Raw genomic sequence first — 9901 nt, 5'->3', positions numbered from 1 at the left:
CTCATCTCAGTTCCTCCCTCTCCCCTGTCACCCACATGCAGGCACCATGGCCTAGTGCCCACATCTGGAATATTCCCAAACCCTCCTTATTTAAGCCTTTTGCATTCTGTTTGGAATCCTTTTTTCCCAGGAGCTCCTGATTTAGATCTCCACACAAAGGGTCACCATATCAATGAAGATTTCTCTGACTATGCTATATAAAATATTTTAAAAAATCTACATGCTTCAATATCAATAATCCCTTTTAAAATATAAATTTAATTAACTATCATTAGTTTCAGATGTAGAGCACAATAATTCATCAGTTGTGTATAACACCCAGTGCTCATCACATCCTGTGCCCAATAATCCTTATCCTCAGCTTTTTTTTTCCTCCACAGTTTACATACTGTGTGTTCATGTTTACTTTTGTTTGCTAGTTTACTCTATAATGTAAGCTCTATGTGGCCAATACTCCATTTGTTTGTTGTTGTTTCCATCTGGCACAGTTAGGCCTTCAACAATTATTTGTTGAATAGATAAATAGGAGGATGAAGGAATGGGAGAAGATTGGGAACCACCTGACACACACTGGCCATAAAATGAATGAATGAGTCTTGGTGTACTTCAGCACTGGAATGCTAACCAGGGAAGCAGAATGAATCACCACTACACATATCAACAAGGATAAGTCTCATTATATAATGCTGAGAAGAAAAAAAAAAAAAAAGAAAATTTCAAGAGAACTTTGGAAGTAGCCACACAAAGAATCAGGTCTGATTAACCAAAGCCAGGGGCCACAGATTAGAGTGTCATTTCCAGGAATGTAGTCCAGCTTCAGATTCCCTTTCTTGACCGCCTCTGGAGGGCAGACCATGGATTCCAGCTACTGTGCTACAGCATCTGAGGTGGGAGTCCTGGGGCAGATGCAAGCCATGGGCCCAGCAGGTCTGGAGCCCTACTTTTGGCTGATTGTTATGGCAGCCAGTTGTAAAGAGAGCTCTCAAACTAAAAATTATATGTTCTCTTGTGTGTAAATGGCAGGGATTTTAGATATCATCTTTTATTTTGGAGCATGCATTAAAAAAGGAAACTTCAACAAATAAGGTCTGTAGAGAAAACATTAGGTCAAAACCTAAGGCCAAGACATAATGCCTTAACTCTATCAGGCAGAGTTAGGAGGTGCTCTGAGTCATGTAATGGAGAAAAACAAAACAAAACAACAACAACAACAACAACAAAAAACAAAACAAAAACGAATAATATATCTAACTACCTATTTAAAACCACTTCTAGGGGTGCCTGGGTGGCTCAGTGGGTTAAAGCCTCTGCCTTCGGCTCAGGTCATGATCCCAGGGTCCTAGGATTGAGCCCCACATTCGGCTCTCTGCCCTGTGGGGAGCCTGCTTCTTCCTCTCTTTCTGCCTGCCTCTCTGCCTACTTGTGATCGCTCTCTGTCAAATAAATAAAATATTAAAAAAAAAAACGCTTCTATATTGTGTAATATTGTGACCAAAACAAAGCAAATAAGATGATATGTCCCCCAAACACTGTGGAATATCCATAAAACATGACTTTGGGATTACAAAGACCTAAGCTCAAAACCCAACGCTACAACTCACTAGCTGTATGTTCTGAAACCATAGTCTAAACTTCCTGAGCTTGTTTTCAGTTTTTCTTCCAGAAAAAAATAAATGGAGGCATTAATAAGAATGTTAAAGCTTTCTTCAATGATTAATTAAAAATATATAAAAAGTACTTGGTATAAAGCCTGGCATTAAAACTTGAATAATTGCTTGAATAAATGAATGAATAGAATGAGTAAGCTCTACAGTTGAGTAGGGGAGACGTGCAATTCATTATAATTCCATGTTCAAATGTGATGAAGGTAGCTGCCCTGCTGTCCTGGAGAATAGAGTAGATTATTGTAACTGGGGAATAAGGAAGGCATCATAGAGGAGTGAATTTAGGATTTGGTATATGGTGAGGTTTTTTTTTTTTTTTTTTTTTTTTTTTTTTTTGTAATAGAGACCAGAGGACATCATCTGTGTTGAAGGAGAGGGGAGGAGAGGTTTCATAGGGAGCAAAGGCAAGTTTGGGTTTTTTAATCCAACTTGGCAATTCTTTATCAATCTACCCATTGAACTCTGGGTTAATACTGGTGACAACTGCACATACATTCATGCAGCGTCATCAGTGTACACTCAATTTTCCAATCACATATCCAGAAGACTTAGGCTTGATACGCTTGAGAATTCTCCCCTCCATCCCCTCCCTCCCTCCTTCCCTCTTCCTTTCTTCCTTCCCTTCCTTCCTTCCTTCCTTCCTCCCTCCCATCATTTTAGAAAGGCTGTATCTTCAGTGGGGTCAGGGACAGCAAATAAATGAGTGTTTCTGCAATGAACCACAAGACCTTTCTCACCAATGAGATACATAAAGAGTATAAAGAGCCTCATGTTGAGTCAGATAACATTTTACTAACAAATTCATAGGAAAAAGACTTTTAGTTTTCAGAATTTTGGATTTCAAAATTGGAGTTGAGAGACAGCCTATATAGACCTTAAGAAAGGAGCCTGACCAGATGCAAACACCGTTGGCCATATCTGAGATAAACATGAAACCAGTTATGACAAGAAGTCCAACAGAGGAAATGTTAGGCCTCTATCCCACCTACTGTGCAATAGATTCTTTGCTCCCTGCTTTAAATAAGCCACCAGAATTAGGAGGTCCTCTGGAGAAATCTGAGCTGTCACATACTAATTAACACAAATAGCAATCCTCACGTGGTTGGATTGTGTCTGAAAAATTATCCTTGACAGCGCACATCTAAGCATCTCAGGAAAGTAATGACAAATAAGTGTTTTCTCTCTCTAATAGCTTGAATTGCAAGATATTTCAAAAACAAGATCAACAGAATACCAATTTGTCTGACAAGGGAGAGAAAATATGAGACATGTTTTCTGACTATTTTTTTCCTTGAGATGTCAAAGATTGAACTCAAATCTGTAGCTCTTCAGCATCTTGTATAATTCCAGAAGCATGGCTTAATGTGCTGGGCTCTGATGTGGTTAACATGATGAGAGATGAAAGCTCCATCCCATCACACTCATTTCAAGAAGATCTCTTAATTTCTATTAAAGAATCTTTGCAAGGGAATTGGCAAACAGAGTCCAGCCAGTCACTGTCTGTGAGGGATGTGCACATCAAGATATTGGATTATCTAGGCTCAATCTTTTCCATTAAATTTAAGACAGTAAGCACTCAGTGTAGATGACAAAAGATCACACATGGACACTGAGAGTCCTTCACTGAGTTTGTCTTAATCACTTCATCTCACCAATCCAGTGATATAAACATATTCTCATATGTTTCCACTTGAGATGAGAACTGGAATGAACATGGTTTTAGGGCTTCATTATAGGAGGCCCGAGGACACTGTCCAGGATTGCTAACAGCACGGGAATCAGGCCAATTCCAAAGCACAGTCCTTGCAGAAAGAAAGAGTGGGATGAAATGAATTTTAAAAAATAAAAGTGGTGATGAGCTGGAGGCCTAGAGACCCAGCCAATGCTTATGAGTTGGGAGAATCTGGAATAAAATAAGAGGGCAAGATTGCCTTGTGGAAATCACCACATTTGGACTCAGGCAGCCTTAGGCTTGAAACACACTTCCCCACATATTAGCCATGTGATTTTGAACAACTCATTGGAACTTTCTGTGCTCTTAGCCTCCCTTTCCATTTGAAATAAAGAAAATGGTATCAACCTACTTAATTGTAAGGATTAAATGAAAAAGTAGCATCATGTCTGGCCTTGAAATATGTTTGATAGGAGCAGCAATTATTATATGATGGTATTGCTGATGTACTGATGAAGATTGATGATGATGGTGGTAATGATGGTGATGGTGGTGATGATGATGATGAAGATGATGATGATGGTGGTGGTGATGATGGGGATGATGATGGTGGTATTGATGGTGATGGTGTTAGTGATGATGGTGTGATGATAGTGATGATGATGATGGTGATGCTGATAATGGTCATGATGGTGATTCTGATGATGGTGATGATGTCAATAATGATGATGTGATGATGATGATAGTGATGGGGATGACGGTGATGATGATGTTGGTGATGATATGGTGATAATGGTAATGATGGTGATGGTGGTGATGATTAGTAGCATTGGTAATAACCAATGAATTCAGATCTAAGTGTCTGGGATTTGGAATTATCACAGCTTCATTGCTTAGCAATCTTGTGGTGCAAAGGTGTTAAAATCTAGTATAAAGATGAACAAATTGACTTGGGAACATAATTGTTGACTGGAAGAACTGGAAGAAATACCTACTCAGTTGACATCCAAACCCAAATTTCCTCTCTAATGTGGGTCATCAATTCTTCATGTGCTGAGGACACAGTGGCAGATTAGACAGACAAAATGTCTGCCCAAGAGGATGTATCTTTTCAAGAGGGAAAGTAAATGGAAGTGCATGGACAAATGAATACAGGAGATCTGTTCGGGTACTAATAAAATCTCTTAAAATTATAGCAGGAATTACATATAAAGAGCAATGATACTATTATCACCATCATTGTTATTATTAATTGTCTTTGGTGGGGGAGGGAAGATATAGAGATATTTTACCTAGAGTTGTCAGAAAAAGTTTTCTGAGTAGCAGGTGTTTGAATCGAAGCTGAAATGATTTAAAAAAGGAGACTCTAGTTTATGTTGGACTGTGTAGAGCATGGTAAGGATTTCAGAGGGTTTTTCATAAACAAAAGGGAAAATGATTAGACAGGTTTTTTTTAAGATTTTTATTTATTTATTTGACAGACAGAGATCACAAGCAGGCAGAGAGAGAAGGAGGGGAAGCAGGCTCTCTGCTCAGCAGAGTTGTGGGTCTCGATCCCAGGACCCTAAGATCATGATCTGAGCTGAAGGCAGAGGCTTTAACACACTGAGCCACCCAGGCACCCCTGATTAGACAGTTTTAAGCAGGGGATGATATAATCTTATTATGCTTTAGGAAATTACTTTGGTTGCTGAGTGTGGGGTATTAAGCTGCTGGGGGTCCAGGTGGTAAAAGAGAAAGTGGGAAATCCAGAGAAGAGCAGACAGGGCTTGTGCTAGGTTCATGGTCATGGAGAAATGGAACTTGGTAGAATGTCAGGATGCGTTTTGGAGATATATTGACACTATTTACTAAGGGAGGGAATGAGAGGCAAAACTCTTCAAACCAGAATAAGCAGCCTCCCATATCATGTCCCAACCAGGTAAAGCAAGTGTAGAGCTTTTTAGGAACTCACCTTGTACTTAAGATAAGTTCTGACCTCCCTAACTGAGCTTCCCATTCTTTCCACACCCTTGCCCCTACTGACCTCCCACATATTCTCTGCAAAGCCTTCAGGCTTTAACCACACTGACATACTTACATTTGTACTAATGTTCTGCTACCTGAGCTTGTTGTTCATGCCAGTCCTTTACCTGGAGTGCTCTGGGAGACATTTCCAGAACTCTCCACCTGGCTAATCCCCAGCTTTTCTCCAGATCTTACTTTCAATATAGTTTCTTTGGAAGACTTTCCTGACTGCAATGACTAGGATGACTCTGGTGTACACTAATGCAGCTCCCTGAGCTTCTTGGTTATAGTAACAACATGATTAATAGCTAACATGTCCTGAGGGCTTGCTATGCAGTAGCCACTTTGGGGCAGTGTCCGTCAGTCATCACCCTGCTTCTCACAGCTGCATTATAAAAGAAGTGGTTGTGTTATCTCTGTCTCACATACAAAGCATCTGAAATTCAGAGCATTCGGGCAACACAGCAGATGGGAGCTGGGACTGGGGTCTGAGTAAGGCATTCACTCAGAAACTGTAATTTTAAACTACTCAATTCTGACTTCCTGAAACTTGTGACTTTCATATTTGGTGTAATTATTAGTTTTGTGCCTGTTTTCTCTGAGGCTTAAAGCTTCATCATGGGCAGGAGCACATCTGCCTTGTTTTGAAGAAATGTTCAGCCTTCTAACTCAGGTCCTAGCGTAGAACCTGGGTCAGGGTAATCACCTGACAAATATTTGTTAATTGATCATTTATCATCTCAAACCTGTGCCATGTGAATGTGCGAAGAAACCCACGTAAAGCACCCAGGGGTTGCTCTTGTAACCTCAAAGAAGGCTCATTCAGTGTGCAGAGGTTTCAACTCATAGAACACCTGCATGTCAGACTAGGGCTGCCCCTGAAGATTTTCCCCACTTGGCCCCATCCACTGATTGCCAGGTGGAGGGCCTTTGGTGGGTCACATGCTCACAGTGTCCTCATGGGGGCCCCAGACAACAGTCCAGTGACAGCTGCTTCTGCATTACTTGAGGAACTTCTGTTGAGAATGTGAGATTCTCCCCAGAGAGAGAGGAGCTATCAGGCCATATGGGTCACGTGGCTTTCACAGGAAAACCTCAGTCATCAAAACCTGCTACATAATGGGGACATTTTGGTCTGGAAACTCTCTTTGTGTGTGAGCTTCCTGTGTGCAAAGCTGACACTCGTGATGACCCAAAGCAATGACAGTGCCATTTTTGTGGTAAACAGGTGGCAGACAGGTGGGAGATCAGTCTGGACTTCACATTGAAGGAGGCGCTGTGGATCTGGACCCTCACACTTAGTTGCAGAATCTGGAACTCTTTGAAGTTCAGGCTCCTCACCTGCATGGGGAGATGGCATCATCGAGAGTCGTGGGTATTAAAATAGACAGTGTAATAGCCTTCAGCAGCTGCGTTCCTGAAAGGAGTGTTTCACGTTCACACAGCCCTTGTCAGCCTGTAAAACTAAATCATGTCTGCTTACTCATTTGTCTGAGGACAATTGATGGCAATTGATATTCTAATTTTAGGACTCAAGCAATAATTTATAAAGCACTTATTTTGACCTATTGCATTAATGATGCTAAGATAGCTTGTGGTCTAAGGACAACCTCCAGAACAAGAAGAAACTGGAAACCTCAGTGGCTTTAACACAACAAATGCTTATTTTGGTCTCCTCGCATGTTGGATGCGGTAAAGCAGTGACACAGACCTAACCAGCAACTCCACCACCTCAGGGTCCCTCATTTCCAGGGGAGGGAAAATAAAAGAGGCTCTTCACTGCCTTTTGTTTTTTAAAAAAGTTTATTATTATTATTATTACCATTTAACTTGTTTTTTTTAATTTATCTAGTGAGAACTCACCAACATTTTATTTTATTTTTTTTTAAAGATTTTTTATTTATTTGACAGATGGAAATCATAAGTAGGCAGAGAGAGAGGAGGAAGCAGGCTCCCCACTGAGCAGAGAGCCCAATGCGGGGCTGATTCCCAGGACCCTGGGATCATGACCTGAGCCGAAGGCAGAGGCTTTAACCCACTGAGCCACCCAGGCGCCCCACCATTTAACTTGTTTTAATGTTTCTTCACAAATGTTAAAAAATACAAAAAGACAGACAAGGAATCATCAAACTGTTGTGGCCAACATTACAAATATGGAGTTAAAAATTTAAAACAGTGTTTGGTTTAAAGAATGAATCTGGGAGTCAATGCAGCTCTGCAGGGTCTCTGCATCTAGGAGGGCCAGTCTCTGCATTCCTGACTGTCCTCGCCTTTATCCATTTTTCCAGTCCCTCCATGCTGGTCTTTTCTTCCTCCCATGTGTTCCATCAAAGGTGCAGGGTGCCCACCAGGGCCACCCCATTTTCTTCCACCAAAGCCACCTCAGTCCATGCCCCAGCCACCACAGTAGCCCCCTTTGTCTCCACCACAGCCCTCTCTGAACATTCCCCCAAGACCACTACAGTTCTCTTCCACCCTGCATGCCACCAGGACCACCTCTGCCATGGTGATGGTCATCACCTGGGGGAAAAGGCTTCAGGGCCTTACACTGGTTCATTCTGTTCTTCAGGAGAAGTTCTGGTTTCCAGACCCCAAACTGGGGTACTGCCTGTCTCTAACTCAGTGCTAGATGTTTCCTCCTCTGGATCAGTTTCCTTGGGAACCCCATGGCTCCTTTGGGGAAAGCTACCTCTGTCTCCTACATGGCCTCCCATGAGACCCATGGGGTCCCCAGGACCTGCTAGGCTCTCTGGACCTCCACAGAGTGGCAGCAGCATCCCTCTGCCATCAAGGGAAGGCATACCACCCCACATCTGGGGCTTCTTCTGAGCAAGAGAAATCTAAAGTTTGCTCCCTTGAAAATCTTTCACATCAGTCCACTCCATGGAAGCCTTGGCAGTTTGTGGGTCTTCACAGTGGGGGGTCTTGCTCATCGTAACAACTCCACACTGCTTAAAGAAGTCTGCCAGATCGTCTAGAGTCACATTGTCATTTAAGCCTTGCACATAAATTGCACTGTTGTCAAAGTCTTCATCTGGATCTATAAGTAGGCCTAGATTAAGATCTGGTCCTTTGTCCATGAGTCCACCAGGCTTATGGAAGCCATCTCCCTCTCCAGAGCCCATTCCACCATGTCCTCCTCCCCACCCACCTCTGCTCATACCTCCACAGTCAAGTCTCCCTCTTCCCCTGCTCCGGTTATCAGGGCCATTCCTGCTCTGGTTCTCTCCTGATCCAGAAAATCCTCCAGAATCCTGCCTATGAACACCCACGCTACTGGGGTGGTCTTGTTGGAATGAACTCTGCTGCCTGTAGTTGTTGCTCTATTGGCTATGTTGACCTGGAGCCCAGCTGTAGGATCCAGTGTGGGAGGGATAACTAGTGGGTGGCTGCTGCCCATTGCTGCTTTGTTAGCCATAGCTACTTTGCTTTCCATAGCTGCTGGGCTGCCCATAGGTGTTCTGCTGAGAGTAACCACTCTGCTCATAACTAGGCAGCCATGTAGAGGAATAGTTGTTAGAGGAAGAGATGGTGGTGCTGTAACTGGCTGCCTGGGGTAGCTCCTAGGTACGTATAGATAACTGTAATTACTCGATCCATATCCCAGCCTAGGCTGGTTGTAACCCCCTGTGCTGGATTTGGGTTGACTAGTCTCAGCTGGTGTGTTACTATCTGTGGTCTTGCTGGTGCAGTGGCTGCTGGCTGCTATCCATTAGCTGGATAAGCAGGCTGAGGGCCATATGCAGACTGAGCTGCATAGGAGGCCTGGGTGGTAGGGGCCGAAGCAGTGGTGGTATCATAAGCACCAGTGCTGTACCCCTGGACAGGATGACTGTATGCCTGGGGGACAGTTGGAGTTGTATAAGCAGTGGGAGGCTGTCCATCAGAGTTGCATAAGTGGTCTGCCCATAGGTCGCAGTGGTCTGAGCCTGGGTATAGCTGTCATCAGTGGGCTGTCCATAGGTTCCCTAACTTTGCTGCCTGCATTTCTGGGTGGTCTGTGCATATCCTTGCGTGGGTTGAGAGGTGTATGCACTCTAGCCCTGCAGGGCTACAGCTTGGCCACAGGTACTGTGATCCATGGTCACCATTTTCTCCCCTTCCTTCTTGTTCTCTTCACTGCCTCTTACCAGAAGTGGCACATCAAATCTGCTTATGTCACACTGAAAGGGCAGTCACAGGATGTCACTGTTGTGTGTTTGTGCTGGTGGTGGTGGTGGGGATCTGGGAAATGAGGAAGAGTGCATGGGTTTTTGTGACCATTAACAGCCTCTGCTATGTCCCTACTGTGAGTCAAGTGCTAAGGATACAGTGTTTCACAAATAAATCACATTTTCTCAATATAAAGTATAAAGTTTCACACTGTTTTATAGCTTACATTATGAAATTGGAGTAAGTTTTATAATCAATGTTTATATTCCATAAAGTAGGGTCTTTTTAAAAATCAACAAAAAGTCACAAAACTGACGATGTGTGTTATCATCAATGACATATTAAATTCAAGAATTTCTCCCTTAGGAGTTCATGTTCTAATGTCAGGAAGAAAAGCAAAAGATTT

The 9901-nt window shown here is 42.8% G+C and overlaps 1 pseudogene; it reads right to left on the bottom strand.

The window, feature by feature from the left end:
• Positions 1-7575: 7575 nt before the first annotated feature.
• LOC125096782 (RNA-binding protein EWS-like) lies at positions 7576-9434 on the bottom strand (annotated as a pseudogene).
• Between the last annotated feature and the right edge of the window lie 467 nt (positions 9435-9901).

Source organism: Lutra lutra, chromosome 4 (genome assembly GCF_902655055.1).
Source record: "Lutra lutra chromosome 4, mLutLut1.2, whole genome shotgun sequence".
Classification (NCBI taxonomy): domain Eukaryota; kingdom Metazoa; phylum Chordata; class Mammalia; order Carnivora; family Mustelidae; genus Lutra; species Lutra lutra.
Note: the sequence above shows the minus strand (reverse complement) of the source record. Positions and strands in the feature narration are given on the sequence as shown.